The following is an 18,595-nucleotide window of genomic DNA, read 5'->3' as shown; positions in this document are numbered from 1 at the left end:
CTTCCATCTATGCAAAGCCACACACAAGATCATGTTTTGGCTCCTCTTAACTTTTAAAACTGTTTCATCTCTAAAATCTAAAATAGTAATTTTCCTCTCTGAGCAGAACCAATTATCCTTCCAGCTCTTTAATTTCCTAACCAGGATAGAATTTGTTCTTTATTTTCCCTTTGTATCCAATCCCTCGGACCTCGCCCAGTTGTCCAGTTCCACTGTTCCCATTCCCACTTTATATGCTTGGTCAGCCATTTTTAAAAATGTATTTATAAATATCCTAGATCTGAGCACCTGGGTGGCTCAGTTGGTTAAGCATCCAACTGTTGGTTTCCGCTCAGGTCATGATCTCAGCTTTGTGAGATGGAGCCCCGCACTGGGCTCTATGCTCAGCAAGGAGTCTGCTTGAGATTCTTTCTCTCCCTTTCTGCTCTGCTCCTCCACCCCCCCTCTCAACTTGTGCTCTCTTTTTCTCTCAAATAAATTTTTAAAAAGAAGAAATACCCTAGATCACTAGTTTCCAGAAGTCAGTGCCATTCTCCTATAAACTTTTCTTTTCTGAACCTTAATTTAAAAACCAAGAACAATATAGGAAACTTATCTTGTATCTGAGACTATTTCCTGCCTTTATTTATGTGTGTCAAAATGTGTGTCCTTTCTTTTATGAAATGATAAAAGTAAATAACCAGATTTTGTTTGTTTTGATTTTTGGATTAAAAACTGCAATTCTGGGATCCCTGGGTGGCTCAGCGGTTTAGCACCTGCCTTTGGCCCAGGGCGTGATCCTGGAGACCCAGGATCGAGTCCCACATCAGGCTCCTTGCATGGAGCCTGCTTCTCCCTCTGCCTGTGTCTCTGCCTCTCTCTCTCTCTCTCTGTGTGTGTCTCTCATGAATAAATAAATAAAATCTTTTTAAAAAAATAAAAAATAAAAACTGCAATTCTACATCAGTCCTCAAATCCAGCGCTGCCCACCTACCCACCCCACCCCACCCCCGCCGCTTATTTTGTGTACTTCCACAAAATCTAAAAATTTAGGAGCCAATGCATTTGATTCCTTTGTCCAGTGGTTGGTGCTGCCCTTCATACTTTCTGAATCTCCAGAAATATAGCTGTTTTCTTCAATTTCTCCCCAAAATTGTCATGTGTATTATTAAGAATTAAAACAAACAAAAGTCTAGGAAGTCACTGATAACAGTTGAGACTAAGACAATGCTTTGAAAAACTGCCCAAGAAACAAGAAACCACCTTTCATGCTGGAACACAGATACACATTATCAACACTCAATCTAAGTAATATCATACAGCCCGTATTTCCTCACTGCATCCATTTAAATATAATGAGATTATCAGACGCTTTGACAAATTAAAACACAGAATTTGTGGCACCTTTTTAGTCTGCTTAAGTTTAACTACTTCTCCAAACAAAAATGGGGAAACATTTTTACTCCTGCTATCCACATTTTATGAACTAACTTCTATTTTTAATGTATATTTGGCAATATAAGAAATATTTAATTAATACATATGACCATGTTGTGGCCTGAAGTGTGTCCCTTAAAAGGATCAATGAGGTCTTAATCCTGGTATCTGTGAATGGGCCTTATTTGGAAATATTTGGGTCTTTGAAGATGTAATTAGTTAAGATGAGATCATACTGGATATTAGGGTAGCCCTAAATCCAGTGACTGATGTTCTTATAAGAAGGCCATGTGAAGACACACAACCAGGAGAAAATGCCATGTGAAGATAGAAGTAGAGATACAGGTATGCATCTACAGACCAAGGAGAGCCAGGGATTACTCAGATGCTACAAGAGACAAGGAAGGATTCTTTCCTAGAACCATTAGAGGTACATGGCTCTGGCAACATCTTGATTTCAGCCTGCAAGCCTCCAGAACTGTGAGAGAATACATGTTGATGTTTTTAAGTCATCCAGTTGATGGTAATTTGTTATAGCAACCCTATGAAACTCACACAAGCCATTAATAAGAATGAGAAAGGACACAGAACAGGTATTATCCAGGCCATCAATGAACTTCAGAAACAAAAAGCAAAACAAAAATTTATCTGTAACTTGAAATTACTTGATTATATTGCATTAGAATACTTTAAAATTTTATGATGAAAGATAACTTAGTTCACTTGACAAATACTAGATATACCCCCAAAAGTACTTACTCTTTTCACTTTAAATCTTAGACTTTTTACAAGACTTCATGTTGTTTTTAAAACTGTTTACCCCAAAAAAAAAATAAAAATAAAAAAAATAAAATAAAATAAAACTGTTTACCCCAACATAATTCAAATAAATGTTTATAACCTTCTAAGTGATTTTTTTTTTTTTAAGGTATACTTGGAAGCTGAGTAAGATGGTATAAATATGAGTTTTGTGATCAAAAAAACAAAACAAAACCCTAGGTTAATATCTAGTCACTTACTACCTATATGACAAATTTGGAAAGATCCTCAACATTATAGAATCCTCTGTTATATTTTACTTTAAAGGGGGGGGAGGGAGGTATAATGGCTACCTCACAGTTTCTAACAAAGGTAAAAGTGAATCATTTGGTAAACATTTCTCATTCTCAAAAGAAATGCCAAGATTTGTAAGATATTTGAAAGTCTTTAAGGAAAGTGGGATAGTACCTGACATTAGTTAATAATATCATGAATAGACTGAGGATGATAGGAATTGATAGAAAAGCTGAGAGGCTGTGGAGTGACGGCAACACAATTTTGGAAGTGCCTATCGGCACAAATATAATCCTCCTCAAATAACAGCTTGACTGTACTAACTATTCAATAGAATTGTACAAAATTGAAGTGGAAAAGGTCAGGGACACATGAAATGCATTTATAATAGAATGTCTCCAAATGCAAGGAGAATGGGTTAACAAGGCTCCTAGAGCAGAACTGACCTAGACTATAATAAGATTGTATGGAGTAGTAGAAAGGAGAAATTTGTGCCTTTTAGTAATTGAGAGGATAACAGCTTAAGAAAGCAAGCCATTGGAAGATGGAGTTTAAAGATATATTAACCGGGATCCCTGGGTGGCGCAGCGGTTTGGTGCCTGCCTTTGGCCCAGGGCGCGATCCTGGAGACCCGGGATCGAATCCCACATCGGGCTCCCGGTGCATGGAGCCTGCTTCTCCCTCTGCCTATGTCTCTGCCTCTCTCTCTCTCTCTGTGACTAATAAATAAAAAATAATAATAATAATAATAATAATAATAATAATAAAGATATATTAGCCATATAAAGGAAGAGTATTTAATCACTTTTGAGATCAAAAAGAAATTATTTTTAAAAGTGTCTTCTTCAGCCTGTATTTGACTAAGTACCAAGGCAACATCTTGTAACTACAGAAGTTAGGAAATAATTTTAAAATAACAAGAGATAATATTTAATGCATGCTAACTGTATGATAGGCATTGTTCTAAGTGTTTTTGCATGTGTTAACTCAATCATCATCTACTACCTTATGAATTAGATGTTATTATCATTATTCCCATTTTGAAGATAAGGAAACTAAGACACCAAGAGGTTAATTAGCCCAGCATGACTCTAAAAGGCAGAATCAGAATATATCCTGAAAAACAGTTAAATAGGATGGTTAGCTGGCAGACTGCCTAAACATAACTCCCATTAAAAGTAAGTTTCACTGGGGCCCCTGGATGGCTCCGTGGTTGAGCATCCGCCTTTGGCTCAGGCCGTGATCCTGGGGTCCTGGGATCGAGTCCCGCATCGGGATCCCCACAGGGAGCCTGCTTCTCCCTCTGCCTATGTCTCTGCCTCTCTCTCTCTCTCGAATAAATAAAATCTTTTAAGAAAAAAAAAAAAAGTAAGTTTCACTATTTCTTCCAATTAAACCATTAACCCCGGGGATCCCTGGGTGGCTCAGCGGTTTGGCGCCTGCCTTTGGCCCAGGGCGTGATCCTGGAGACCCGGGATCGAATCCTATGTCGGGCTCCCTGCATGGAGCCTGCTTCTCCCTCTGCCTGTGTCTCTGCCTTTTTCTCTCTCTCTCTCTGTGACTCTCATGAATAAATAAAATATTTTAAAAAATAAAAAATAAAAATAAACCATTAACCCCTAAAGAAAATAAATTTATATATTTTTTATAACTTTTTTTTTTTAATTTTCCGGACTAAGCCTGATTTCTTCTGAGAGATCTTTCAAGCTTGATACCTTTTTATAATCTATACCTTCAAGCCATTGCAACTCGGTTGTGTACTAAAGTTTATCATCAAAAACAAAACTCCTCTCCTCCCCCTTTCCCCAAAACCATGACTTTTTTTTTTTTTTATGTGTTTCCACTAGGAGAACCGGATAATTGCATCAATTCAAAGACATCGATAAACAAAACAAGCACACCCCTGAACTCTTCAGTGAACAAGCCCCCACTCGTTCTTTTAATGATACATTGAAATATACATCAGAGTTTAATGTATCAGGCTAGGCAATCACTTAAAACACAGCTTCAAACAAATGAATAAATCTTGCTTTTAAATGTATCTTTAACTGCTTCCGAAAGCCAATCTCGCAACATTGTAGCCGATATTTTGTTAAGTTTGCGTTAAGTAAGTCTCCAGGGTACTAAATCCTACATATAAAAGTTACTTAAACATGTTTTCTCAGAACAATGCCCTATCAACTCTTGATCACCTATACCCAAGGGTATTACCTACCACGAAGTGACAAGTTACCTTCCGAAGGTCTCTGAACCCTCGAGGCTTTACGAAAAGTAGTGACAGGCAGACCGGTCTCTCCTACAGCATCTCGCCAGCCCTGCCCCTCTCTCGTTTCCCCAAGCGGCGTGCGAAAACTCTTTCCAGGCGAGGCCAAGACCTCGGTCTTTCTTAAAGAGAGCAACTTGCTGCCAAGAATTTGGTGTTTGTCTGAATGGGGGGGGGGGGGGGGGGACGGGAGCCAAACCCCCCGGAGGATGCGGACGAGATCCAGGTGGTCTTCACAACACGGGTACCAGGGGAGCCCCCGGGGCACCGGACACCGGGAGCAGCGATGGGTCGGCGCCAGCAGCTCTCAGGGAACCACTTCAACTCCTCCAAGTTGCAAGACAGGGCGGAGACCCCGGCCTGCGCGGAGGGGCGCTCCCGGGCGCAGCGCTGCCCAGGGTCCTGCCAGTAACGCCCCCGGGGGAGGTGGAGCGGCTCCCCAGCCCGGCCCTCTCCCCTAGGAGAATGATAAAGACAGGGAGCACGTCCCATGACAGATTCTCAGCCCCCTTCACCACACTCACGCCCTGCACAGCCTTGGAACCAGCGGGAGGACAGCACCCGGCGGGGTTTCAGTATTTTACCTTGTGTTACGGCATCAGCCGACCGCCATGTTTCACAGAAGCCCGGGTCGCCCGGGCTCCCGTTTACCCGAAAATATCGCGAGAACCAAAGCGACAACCAGCGCCGCGAACGTCAGCTGGGAGACAATGTAGAGTTCTCGCGATATGCGCGCTGCCTACGAAGGGCTTTGTGAATCAGGAGGCGTGGCTAAGGTGAAAGGGGGTGTGGCCAAACAGAACCTTGGGTGAGACACGTTTTACAGGTGTAACCACGTGGCCAAGAAGGAATGGGTCACCTTCCGACCGCTGCTTGGAGACCACCGAACGGATCCCAACGCCTCACGTCGTACGTCGTTGCTAATGGGGTCTTGGGAGCAGGGTTTGTCCCTTGCGACCCTAATAACGTATCCCATCTCCAATCTGCCTTCTGTTTTTGCCTCCTTATTTTCTCCCGTCAAGAACATTTAAACTTCCTTTTCCAGACATACGTAATGCTTTTAATTATTCGTTCAAGGTTTCTCTTGACTTCCAGATGGTAAGCTCCCTAAGAAGTCACATCCGTCTAACTCACCCCTATAATCGCCAATACCTGGTGTGCACGTAAATATTTGTTGGGAAAGAAAATTGATACTTTATCTTGACCTAGCACTTTGTAGCATAAAAGGTAATAAAGGGGAATTTGGAAAGAGGGTAAATGGAAACTGCTCCAGAGTGAGCCCAGCTGTCATCAGATTTTCCAGTCATTGAGATTTTAATTTTGATTTATTGGCCAAAAAATTCTTACAAAGACATAGTAAGTGATGTTTATACAATAAGCACTGTTTGTTTTTCCACTAAGTATTAAAGTTTTACTTGCCTCATCTTATTTAATCCTTACAAGTATATACACTAGCTATACACAAGTATATACAAGTATAGACACAAGCTATACACTAGGCCTTCATTTTTACTTGCTTCAATTATAATTATGAACCCTTTACTCAAATTTTGTATTTGCATTAAACATTGTGCTTTACATTCTTTATTTCTCTCTCTCTCTCTCTTTTTAAAGATTATTGGCAAACCATTATTTACCAATAAATACAAAAATTGAGTCAAGTAGCAATTAAATGATTTACCCATAGTCAGCTGGGAGAGGCGGAGAAATCTTGACCATGTTACTAAACTGCCCTTCGAAGGAGCAAGTCACACCATTTTAGTGAATTAACATTTTTTGAAATATGAAATTTCACTAGATTGAAACTATCCCAGAAAATTAAAGCAGATTAAGTGTTTTCACTGATTCAGTTTCATTTCCAGACTTTTCATGTCAGGGTTAGTACCCCTTCACATATTGAAGAAGTTTATTGTAGTGGGTAAGAGGGTAGACAATGGGGCTAGAATTTCCTGGGTGAAAATTCCAATTCAACCATTTACTAGCATGTGACCTTGGGTACATTGTTTCATCCTGCTTCCTCACCTGCAAAATGGCAAGATAATATCTCATACGATTGTTATGAGCACTAGGTGAGTTAATAAATATCTAAAGTGCTTCTTTACCTTAGCCACAAAGGTACCAGCAGCCCTTCCTTCTTTGTGGGTCTAAGATCATACGGGCTCTTGCTTTGATGGAAGCTGACTGTTGTTCACTTAACACCTGATCACTGGTCTCCAAAGTAATCTACTTTCAGGGTAATAAAAGTTGGATATCCCAGTATTGCAAAACTGACTAATTTGATCCTGCTTATTTAAAAAAACAACTCACCATCTTCCAAGCTACCAAATGAAGACAAAATTAATTTCCCCTGAAGATTGAAACTCAGCTTAACTTTAAAGAGGACTGAATACTTAGTCCTATGTTGGTGGCAGGTTATTATATCTGGAAAACAGTTTGCTTCCAAAGGGGAAAAAAAAATTCATTCCATTATATATTACCTGCAAAAGAGAACCAGGAGATAGGTTTTAAATTGGAATTTAAACTGGTGCTAAACAACCTGTATTTTGCACAGATGCTCAAAAGGTATTTTCATACTGTTTTTTTTTTCTTTATAGATTGAGTAAAAGTTTTAGCAAGTTAGCAAAATTAAGGTAAATGTTTATACTATATATATATGATATATAAGATATATAATATAAATAAATATATATATTTTGCTGTATGAATGCCCCATAAACATTTCAAACTCAGTGTATTCCCAAGTGGATCTTATCATTTATCCCCAAATATATTTCTTCTCTTCTATGCCTAGGAAAGTCAAAGGCACCAATAAACTCAGATTCAATCAGGTTAGAATCTCTGTATCTCCTCCTTCTCACTAGCTACTAATCCTTATGACCACAGTTCCTTTTATAAAACTATTCTGTTTTTATGCTATACACTAGGCCTTCATTTTTACTTGCTTCAATTATAATTATGAACATTTTACTCAAATTTTGTATTTACATTAAACATTGTGCTTTACATTCTCTCTCTCTCTCTCTCTCTCTCTCTAACGAAGAGTGCACACATGAACTGGAGAGGAGGGGCAGAGAGAAGGGGGAGAGAGAATCCCAAGCAGGCTCCTTGTCCAGCATAGCTCCCATTATAGGCCTCCATCTCACAACCCTGAGAATCATGACCAGAGCTGAAACAAGAGACAGTCGCTTAACCAACTGAGCCACTCAGGTACCTCGTGCTTTGCATCTTAAATAATTTTTTCATCTGTCAAGTTGGGACTTAAAAATCTGAAATCACTTTCCATGTGCCAAGTTTAGATTTTGTACATTAGCTAACGGATAAAGTCTGTACAAAAAAAAAAAAGTCTGTGTACAGTGGCACTATTTGCCACTTAATGTCTCTGTTTCAGTAGAGTTACCATCAATATCTATAAAGCATTGTGCGGTATTTCAGTATGACTAATAATGGATCAAAGGGAACACAGATTACTCAGTTGAACCTGTGACATGGCCATTCATGTAACCAACATTCATTGAGTACCTTCTATATCACAAGTGGTGTGTTAAGTACAGAATATGACCTCGTGACAAAGTAGACAACCTTGCCATCATGGAATTTGTACTACATTGGCATAGACAGGTACCCAATAATAAACCCCAAAACAAATATATAACTGTGACTGGCCATTTTTCTTAATAGTTATTAATACATTATCATATTAATAGTTATTAGTAAACTAATAGTTATTAATAATGTTTTATGTGTATTCAACATGTTTTATTATATAGTCTCCCATAAATTTCAACACAAAAATATCTAGCTGAAATATATATTTTTTTATCTTTCTCCACATTGGTTACAACAATTGAATCTGGTGTTTTACTTTTCATTTCCAAATATTCTTTCACTAATATTTTTTATCTTTGCATCATAGGTGTATTGTCTCATCTATTTGATTAGCTATTTTTGTGAACTGTCAATATTTTTAAATAAGTTGTAGCTCTTTTATATTTCTTAAGACCTTTAAACACATTACTAATTTCATGCTAAAAGTGGATGAAATTCTTTATATAAGTGCCTAGGACATAGCATTATAATTACTTTACTGCAGTATATTAATTAAAAAGAGGCAGCATATTTAACTCATATATTGTAGTCAAATTTTGATTTCAATAACATGACACAAACAGAAATGTCTGCAAGCTTTATTGCCTATCAAACTCAAATGCCTTCAGGGATCAGGCAAATAGCATTTGTGTCTTATCCAAAAGCTTTGAAAGTCAAACTTCTTTCAAACACTGTGCTGGCCTCTAAAGACACAAATGTAGCCTCCCAGACCAAACAGCTGATAATCCATATAGCAATCACTACCTCATTTTCACCTATGTTAATATTTGTAAATTCAAAAACCAGGTGAACCTTATAAGGTAATGTCTAGGAGAAAGTACATTTGTATGTGTCTTTGCATAATTTTTATGATGATGGCAGACTGTCATCATTACATTAAAAAAAAAAACAGGATGCTATGAGAGGAAAAAATCAACTTTCAAATGAATGGAGCAGAAGGTATTTTTCCATTTTCTGATATGATTATCTAACATTGATGTTGAGCTAAAAAGATGAAATAATTTCCGTCCCATGTATGAGCTATATCCCTACAGGTGATTTTTATATCATGTAAAAATACATAAACAATTAAATATATAAATAATATATGGCCAGGATTCAGATGCTTTGACTAAGAATTATGAATATATACCTTACTATTACTGTTCAAAAGGACCTAACTTGACAAATACTTTTATTTATTACATTTGTTTTTCTTTTCTTTTCTTTTTTTTTTTTTTTTTTACACTTGTTTTTCTAAGTGGAGGATAGTTGAGCCAAAGTAGTAAGGTCCCCTCCTCTCTGTCTGGGTCTCAGAAGGAAAGAAGCCAGTGGAACACCCCAGCATTCCCCCTTGCCCTACACACGCTTTCTCCTGAACTAGGCTCTGAAGAAATAAACTTGGTCAGAAGTTGGTTTTCCTCTAATGGAAGGTAGTCAGGTTTTGGGGAACCTCAGTTAAGATCTAAGTCTTTACACAGATTGGGGCTGCTGCTTTGATATCCCTTCCATTCTGTAAGGGTAATGTTCCATAACATATTGAGTCCACCTTGGCACTCCCATAATAGTAGTGATGGGGATCGCTGAGCCTGGAGTTAGGAGAAGCCATTATCATGTCTACCAAAAGCCGGGTCTATGTTGAAGGAACACATAGGAATCCAATACAGTCTTTGATTCAGAGGCAAAAGGTAGAAAAATATGAGGCCTGCAGGGTACTAGTACTAATAGTACTAATAGATTAGTACTATTCCCATATTTTTCTTTTTGTCCAAACACAGAACAAGTAGGCTTGATTCGGTTCGACTATAAGATTTGTCAGGGAGAAATTGAAAGTCTTAATTGTGGTAAAGTTTAGTTGTGCTAGCAAGGCCATAATGGTCAGTGTGGCTTTCTCCTTGCTCTCTTGGATCATCCTTTGAGAAAATACAGCTGTTCTGTCACAAGCATACTTAAGTCCAGTAGAAAGGTCCCCATGGCAAAGTTTGCTTTAAATATTCCTGATGACAAGCTTAAAGCCACTCAGATCCCTGCAACCACAGTATACATTTTTTTTCATTAGCACTGCTTCTTCTACATTTATTTCTTTAAAAAGTGACAAAGAAAAATTAAAAGCAATGTATAATAATCAGGGAGTAGGAGAGACTTCTGTTTGCCTAAATACTCTTCTCTCCTTTAGTACCAGAATCCTGGACAATAACCCAAATGAAGAACTACATTCCCAGACTTGGCATGGGGGATGGCCAGATATATAAGTAAAACTCATTGAGTAGGGCTTTTATGAAAGCCTTTTCGTCTCTTTTCCCTGCTTGGAATGTGGGTGTGATGCTTGAGCCCAGCAGCAATTTTATGACTTGAGATGGTGGAGGAGGAAGCCAAAAAAAAAAAAAAAAAAAAAAGCCCAGGCTCTCATAACTGTAGAGCTGCCTGACTTCATTTAGGTAAGAGAATAAAATCCAAATTCCTTCAAGCTACTGTACTAAAGGCTTTTTAACCAGAAGCTGGCAAGTAATTCAAAATAGATTCAAAGAAATTTATACTACTTTTAACCTTTCTGAAAATAGAACCTCCCTTATTACATGTAAACCTTATTTTTATTTCTGTTCATTTTATTTTCATTCAATGTTCAAGTGTGTGCTTGAAGTTGGCCCAATTCCAATATTTCCTGCTTCCAGTCTCATTTCCTTAGTCCAAACTCCACACTTGCACTACTATTATCTTCTGAAAACACTTGTCAGCATGGTGTGGTGATTAAGGTCTGTAATCAGAAAAACCTATGTGCTGATTCTGCTCTGAAACCAGCTGTTTAATATGAACCAAGACACTTGGCATCTCTTGCTTCAATCTCTTCATTGGTAAAATGGAAAAGATAATGCCTTTCTTAGACAATTGTGGTTAGAATTAAATTAATATTTGTAAAGTAGTTGGCATAGGAAGATATTAAGGTGACCTTAATATCTTGACAATGAGATTGTCATTCCCCAATTAAATCCTTCTGGGAATTAGGAAGATAATAATTGAAAAAGAAGTGACAACATAAAGAAGAATTGGAAAGATATACAAGTACTTATGTTCTCAAATAGCAATTCTTATAAAAAATATTATTAATGGATTCATGGGGTGGGGAATCCTCTTTAAAAGCTTTATTTTAGGAAAATGAACAAAATAATAGTCACATGAATTCAGAGTGTATTTGGAGCCAGTCTTTTTTAAGTGTTCTAAATTTATGAACTTCTTTAACTATAGGATATCTTTATGAATAAGTGTCTTTTATTACCTCCACATTATAGATGAAGAATTGGAAGTATAACAATGCTAATTAATGATGGAGCTGGGATTTGAACCCAAGAAGTCTGGCTTCAGAACTAACACTTTTAATCTCTGTGCCCAGGGGTTATTCATATTACATTCAAAACATTTTTATAAGGATTAGCTTTAATGATTAAAGGAACTAAATGGAAATATTGGGTAATGTCTGGCATCTAGAAGATATTCAGACACATTTGAAGCCCTTTTTCCCTAGAAGATTATGGACAGTAGAAAGTGTAACTGGTAACTGCCAGTGTTAATTAACTAAGCAGAAATTAACATATACGCTGATTGTTACAAATGACATCAGCAACAGCAAATGCAAGTCACAAGGACAATTTGTGCTTTCTAGGCAAAGGGAACCACAAAAAAAATTCGAGGGTTTAATGTTCTAGATATGTGTGGAACATTCTAATTACCTGGACAGAAGGAAAAGTCACTCTGAAGAGCTAGGGTAATTAAAAAGGCCTTTAAGTGGAGTGAGGGGGAAGTGGGGGCTGAGATAAAACAGATTCAGAGTACACTGAATAATGTATAGTATTGTTGAATAATTATATTGTACATCTGAAACTAACAAAACCGTGTGTTAATTATAAAGCAATAATTTTTTTTAGAAAAAGTACAGTGATATTGGAAGATCTCCAGCATATATGATCAAGTGGGAAAGTAAGATTTAGAACAATTTACATGCTATTTTTGTATAAGGGGGGAAAATAAGAATACACATTTATATTTGTATTTATTTGCATAAAAGCACTGGAAGGATATTCAGTAAAGTAATAAAATTTTTAAAAGGCCTCTCAATATATTTATATGGTGTATTTCATGCACACAGAAGCATAAGTAAATTAGGAAGCAAAATAATACATATCTGTGAAGCCATCACCCAACTTAACTAGAAAATTATTAATAGCATTGAAATGACTTGTGTGTGGTTCCTCCAACAATATCCCACAGCCTCCCCACTACTTTAAATGTTGGGCTACATCTCTTGCATTTTTAAATCATATATGATATACGCCTAAGCAAAATAATGTTTAAGTTTGCTTGTTTCTGAGCTTTATAATGGTACCTAATCTTCTGAAATTTTTTAAAGCTCATCCTTGCTTCTAAGATTCACCTAAAGAGCCTATGGACTGTTTTCTACTTTTTTTAAAAGATTTTATTTATTTATTCATGAGACACACACACACACACACAGAGAGAGAGAGAGAGAGAGACGCAGAGACACGGGCAAAGAGAGAAGCAGGCTCCATGCTGGGAGCCTGATGTGGGACTCGATCCCGGGACCCCAGGACCACACCCTGGGCCGAAGGCAGGCACTAAATTGCTGAGCCATCCAGGGATCCCCCTGTTTTCTACTTTTTACTGCTATGTGAGTATAGTACATTTTGATTATCCATGCTTCTATGGGGACATGTGGAATTCCAGCTTTTGCTGATATTAACGTCTCTATAAACATTCTTGTACATGTTCAGTGGTCATGGTCGCCTCATTTTCTCTAAGGCACTGCTCTCAAACCTGACTGCAAATTAGAATCATGCCAGGAGCTTGAAAAAATATCATTTCCCACACTCCACATTTTACATTTAATTGCAGCTATGAAGACAATGCCCTAGGGCATATACCTAGTTAGAACCGCAGACTCAGAGGACACTGGCATCTTAAATTTTTCTGCTACTATCTAAGTCTTCTAAGGCTGGAGTACCTGATTATACCCCAGCAGCACTAGCAGTGAGAAGAGTTCCACCCCACTCCACATTCTCATCATGTTTATATTGTCACACTGTTGCAATTGTTTGCCAACTTAAAAAATGGAAAATGGCATTGCTTCTTGCTTTTGTATTCTGTTCCATTGGTCAGTTCATCTCTGCAGTAATACTGTAATCATTGTCTTAATTACTATAGCTTCATCACCCATTACAGTTCTCCCACTTTATTCTGCCTCCTTTTAAGAGTTTTTTAGATATCTTGGTACCAGCAGTTTTTTTGTGTTGCCATTATTTGACAATTTGATTACTCTTTATAAATATCTATGGGGAATAGAAAATTGAGAGTGATATTCTACTGATGAGACAGTTGAGACCAAGATGAAATCGGGATAAGTGCCAAATGCTGTTAATTTTTGGTGAGAATTAGGGATGCCTGAGTGGCTCAGTGGTTGAACATCTACCTTTGGCTGAGGTTGTGATCCCAGATCGAGTCCCACGTCAGGCTCCCTGCATGGAGCCTGCTTCTCTCTCTGCCTGTGTCTCTGCCTCTCTCTGTGTGTGTCTTTCATGAATAAATAAATAAAATCTTAAAAAAAAAGTGGTGAGAATTAGATACTTGTTAGACTTAAATTGTTGACACTTCCTTGAATTGACAAAGAACATGCATGACATGCTGGAACTATATTATGGAAAATCACATGAGGAACACCTCGGGGGCTCAGTTGGCAGAGCAGCTACCTTGGGTTCAGGTCATGATCCCAGTGCCCTGGGACCAGGCTGCACCTTGGGCGGCCTGCTCAGCGGGGAGTCTGCTTCTCCCTCTCCCTCTGCCCCCTCCTCCCACTCATGCTCGCTCATGCATGCTATCTCAAATAAATAAAATCTTTTTTAAAAAAATATGAAAGAAACAAGGTGGTGGGGGTTAGAGGAAATGAAGGAATCCAACTTATGGCTGAAGAATGAGCACATTTTCCAATAATCTACATGACAGGAGAAATTCAGAGTATGTGGAGTTGTTGATAGGAAAACAGATCGATAGATATCTCTTTAACATAGGAGATTGGTGTAGAACATTCTAAAACAAAACAAAAATCAACTAATACTTGAGCTCAAATCTTCTGTAAAACCTTCACCTGTTCTGGAAGTGCTGGCTGTTGTCTCCTAGGCTGACACCTCCTACAGCTTGTTGAATAATTTGTGTATCACTCTTCTCCACCAACATGAGATTCTAAAGATGAAGGAAACAACTTCTTTCTGGTTCCCTCCATTTGCCACATAGGTGCTCAAAAAGGATATTTTTTATTTTAGTTATTATTATTTTTTAAAGATTTTATTTATTCATGAGAGACGCACAGAGAGAGGCAGAGACACAAGCAGAGGGAGAAGCAGGCTCCCCACAGGGAGCCTGACGTGAGGACTCAATTCCAGGACCCCAGGATCGATGCTCAACCACTGAGCCACCCAGGGGTCCCAAAAAAGGATATTTTTAATACATACATGAAGACTTAGGTGATTAGGTCTCTCATTCCTTTAAATTTGGCTGTGTCACCCTTACCTAATATATCAGTTTACACAGTTGACCGCAACCTGGTACATGTAAGGCTTGACCTTGCAATGCAAACAGGAGAGCCCTTGAAAATGTCAGAGTAAGACTATGAATGCCCCTCCTCCAATGAATTGTAGAGGTGGGGCAAGTAAAACAGTCTAACAATCCTATTCCATAGATAAAAGATTAAATATAGAAGAATTTAAAAATGACTGCCAACTGAAGCTGAAAACAGCACTAAATAGTTTCTGACGCCTGTAGGAAAACCAGGCAGCTTCTCTTGGTGGTATGTGGAATGCTAAACCTGCACCCCTTCCTGACAGGGCCCTGGAATATCACCACCTGGTTACCATCCTAGGAGGTCACAGTGGGGGTTGTGGCAGCACCAGAATTAAGCACCAGCAAATCACACCATGAAGCAAAAAGGCTTTAGCCAGGCCTGACACTTCACTACAGCCCATTTTTAATCCCCTTTAATGTCACCTGATAAAAAAAGATGAGAAAAATTCAACAGGAGACAAAGTAAAAATAGTACAAAATGGATTAACAGGAGAATTAGAGAATCCCTATTGCACAGCTCATATTCTATTTTATTCAGAGGCCCTGGCAAAAAGCATAATTTTAATCAATGCAGGCAGTTTAGACCAGTACTCATGGAAGGAGTTTTTACTAAATACTAGGACATTTATAATGCTTTCTCTTTGTAGCATTGGCAAGAAAGAGCAGAGATGGAAAGAGAGTGTGTGAGGTGAGGACAAAGGAATGACAGAAAGAGAAAGAGAGAGAAAGAACATATATGTATATATTTCCTACTTCTTTATATGGCTCTTTCATTAGGTAATAGAGGTGCTGACCTAAAGTTGAACTATACTCTCTCTCTGAATGCTGTACTCTTGGAAACCAAATGCTTAAATTTGGGGGGAAATGCATAAAAAAAGAAAAAAGTAGTTTCTACAGGCCATCACTCATTCCCTATTATATATTTCTGTGGTGGACTTTGGCATTTAATCTTCTGGGTTGAGGGCCTTTCTTAGTTCCTTCTCCCTTCTTGGCTACAGCTTAGAAAGATGAGCATATTGGTTAACTGAGGTTCAGATGAATTAACTGTTTGGTAAACAATTGAGATACCCTAAAATTTCATCTAAAAATTTAGAAATCAAGTAATAAGTCTGAGAAATCATTTCTTAAATGTCCATTGTTCATTGAAACTCTGAAACTTAGAGGGATCTTCCCTATCTGACTGTGTACTCAGGGCACTATTCCGGGTGAGATTAAGAATAACATTTCACTTCATATCTTCTAATGTTTACCAAACTAGAAAAAATAGTAACAGTGTATATGATGGTATTTGAATAATGGCATATACATGGTTACACTAAATATGAATTTAATGACATTTCAGATTATAAATTCCCAGGAGGTATGAATCAACATTCACTTTCTGTATTCAGTGTTTAATGTTAAATGTATGTACCCACCCAAACCAAGCTCCTCAATGACAAGGGTCAGAGGAAGTGACACTGAATCTTTTTAGCACTGAAAAGAGACCTATTTTTCAGGTATGTTAAGGATTTCCTTTCCCATGTATAAACACAATTCCACCATGCTACTCTTTCAGTGATAATGCTTCTCCTCCAGTGACAGATGTGATCCAGCCCCTGTAGGCAGAAATTCTGGCAAAGACTGTTGGTGCAGCAGGATGGCAGTTACTGCTGCCCCAGCTCACGATACCGATGAGCTTGTACTGTCCATCGTGGGCAAACTGCAGCGGTCCTCCTGAATCTCCCTGCAACCAGCAAAAAGAGAAGTTCTCCTGGTTTCATGATTCATGGTTGATGCTAACCTCCACTGCAGAGCTGGTCAGACAGTGTGGAAGACATTCCCTCATCTTTGATTTCTGCTCACGACAGCAGAGGGAAGTAGGCAGTTGGCGGATGTTACAGATCTCTGAATAAGATCAAAATCTATATTTTCAAAGAGTGGCTAAAAGGTACATTTAACACAAAGTCATTTAATGCTGGCAACAGACTGTGCCTTGCAAAAAGTTTCAAGCATCTACTAAATATAAATGACTAAATGGTGGTTTTGAGTTACATGAAAATATATTTTCAATGCCACTAGAAGTAGATTCTTTGAGCTGCCTGATTCAGCTGTGAATCTGAGCCATAATAAATTATTTTTATAGGTCAAAAACAGTTGAATATCATCAATTTCACATAGTCAACCAAGCAAATGAATGAGCAATTCCTTTTGAGAACTGCGTTCACTTCAAGTATCAAATTAGCAATGACAGTACATCAGTTTAGCAATGTACTTATTCTTCTCGCTTTTCATTTCATTTTGAAACTACCATATATTTATACCTCTTTATGGCCAGCAAACCCCATTCATAGACACACTGAGAAGAAAACCACACTAATCAATGCATCCTTGAATTACCATGCATGAGGATGAGCCTGCAGCCCCTCCACAGATGTTGGTGTTTTTAATATCCAGTCCCCAGTAGCTTCGACAAGATGTACTGCTGATCAGTGGTAGTGATACCATCACTACCTCCTGCACAGTTTTAGAAAATCTGTCTTCTAGTAGAAAAAGAATAAAACACATAACCTAGGCAAATGCTTTTAAAAGATAGAACAAAAATAGATTCTGAGGGTCAAATCCCAACCATTCTCTCCTCTTGGCACTATAGTGATGTTGTTAGGTGGTTTGTAAAATACTAGTATTACTCCATGGTGACTTCTACAACTGGAACAACAAATGACATTTTATGTGGGTTCTTTTGTACAGTCCTAAGAAGATAGAAAAAGGACATCACTATATAGAAGGGAAAAGGAAGTTTACACTCAAGTCAGTTGTTGATAAAATAACAATGCATTTCATTTTTTACATGTTAAGTCTATATTCCATTGGTTTCATAGTGTACTTTTTCTTTTGACTTGACTTCACATTGGTGTTGACACTAGAGGTGACAACTGAAGTTGCATTCTGACTTGCTGATAATTTTATTGGTTATTTGTAATGTGTTAATTCAGTTATAGAATATGGTGGAAATGAGACCAGCGTCATGAGTCTATCACTATTTTCACATCATCTTTACCATTTACACCAGCCTATCATTTCAGAAAAATGCCTCACATCTGTGGAAATAGGCTCATATCTTTAAGAAGAGATTTTTACAGTAGCAGTACCTATACTGTTGTGAAACCAAGTGTGTGTATTCACACAGTACAACTGGGGAGGAATTATATATAAGTGAGACATACAAATATTTGTTAGGTAAAAAGAATCACTAGATATTCTCCAGCACAAGTTTTTACAAGTCTCTGTGAACTAGTATCAATTAACTAGTATTAATGAATATGATGTCCTAAGACCAAAGTAGTCACACCTTTAGATCCATTGTGGAAAAGATTTTTTCTACACTTACTCCCATTAAAAACAGAAAAATGGAAAAGGAGCAAACAGTATACTCAGATTTCACAAATACTTGTTTGGATTCTAATCTTGGAAGAGGTAGTGAATGTACTCACGATATGGTTCAGTTATTCCCCATCCAGCAGTCATACATTTGGAATGTAAATGTATTTTATCATCTCTCTCTGGCAAACAGATTAGAGAATCAAACTCTCCTAAAACCAAAAAAAAAAAAAAAAGGGGGGGGGGCAAATATCATTTAGTCCATTGGAATGATGTTATCTATATTGTTTCCAT

The 18,595-nt window shown here is 37.9% G+C and overlaps 1 protein-coding gene and 1 long non-coding RNA gene across 3 annotated transcripts in view; one reads left to right on the top strand and one right to left on the bottom strand.

The window, feature by feature from the left end:
* ERGIC2 (ERGIC and golgi 2) overlaps positions 1-5,476 on the bottom strand; it is a 37,734-nt gene extending 32,258 nt beyond the window's left edge. The window contains exon 1 of the mRNA XM_072798483.1: positions 5,317-5,476. The gene's annotated coding sequence lies outside the window, so the exon portion shown is untranslated. The remainder of the gene's footprint in view (positions 1-5,316) is intronic.
* Positions 5,174-17,504, top strand: LOC140617308 (uncharacterized). 2 transcript variants are annotated; one of them, XR_012017542.1, is made up of 3 exons: positions 5,174-5,830; positions 7,773-7,939; positions 10,494-12,852. It is a non-coding gene; the product is annotated as an uncharacterized lncRNA (long non-coding RNA). The 2 variants fall into 2 exon arrangements; XR_012017541.1 differs by lacking the exon at positions 10,494-12,852 and adding an exon at positions 16,500-17,504 and having other exon boundaries at positions 5,176-5,830.
* Positions 17,505-18,595: the final 1,091 nt, after the last annotated feature.

This window comes from Canis lupus, chromosome 25 (assembly GCF_048164855.1).
Source record: "Canis lupus baileyi chromosome 25, mCanLup2.hap1, whole genome shotgun sequence".
Classification (NCBI taxonomy): domain Eukaryota; kingdom Metazoa; phylum Chordata; class Mammalia; order Carnivora; family Canidae; genus Canis; species Canis lupus.
Note: the sequence above shows the minus strand (reverse complement) of the source record. Positions and strands in the feature narration are given on the sequence as shown.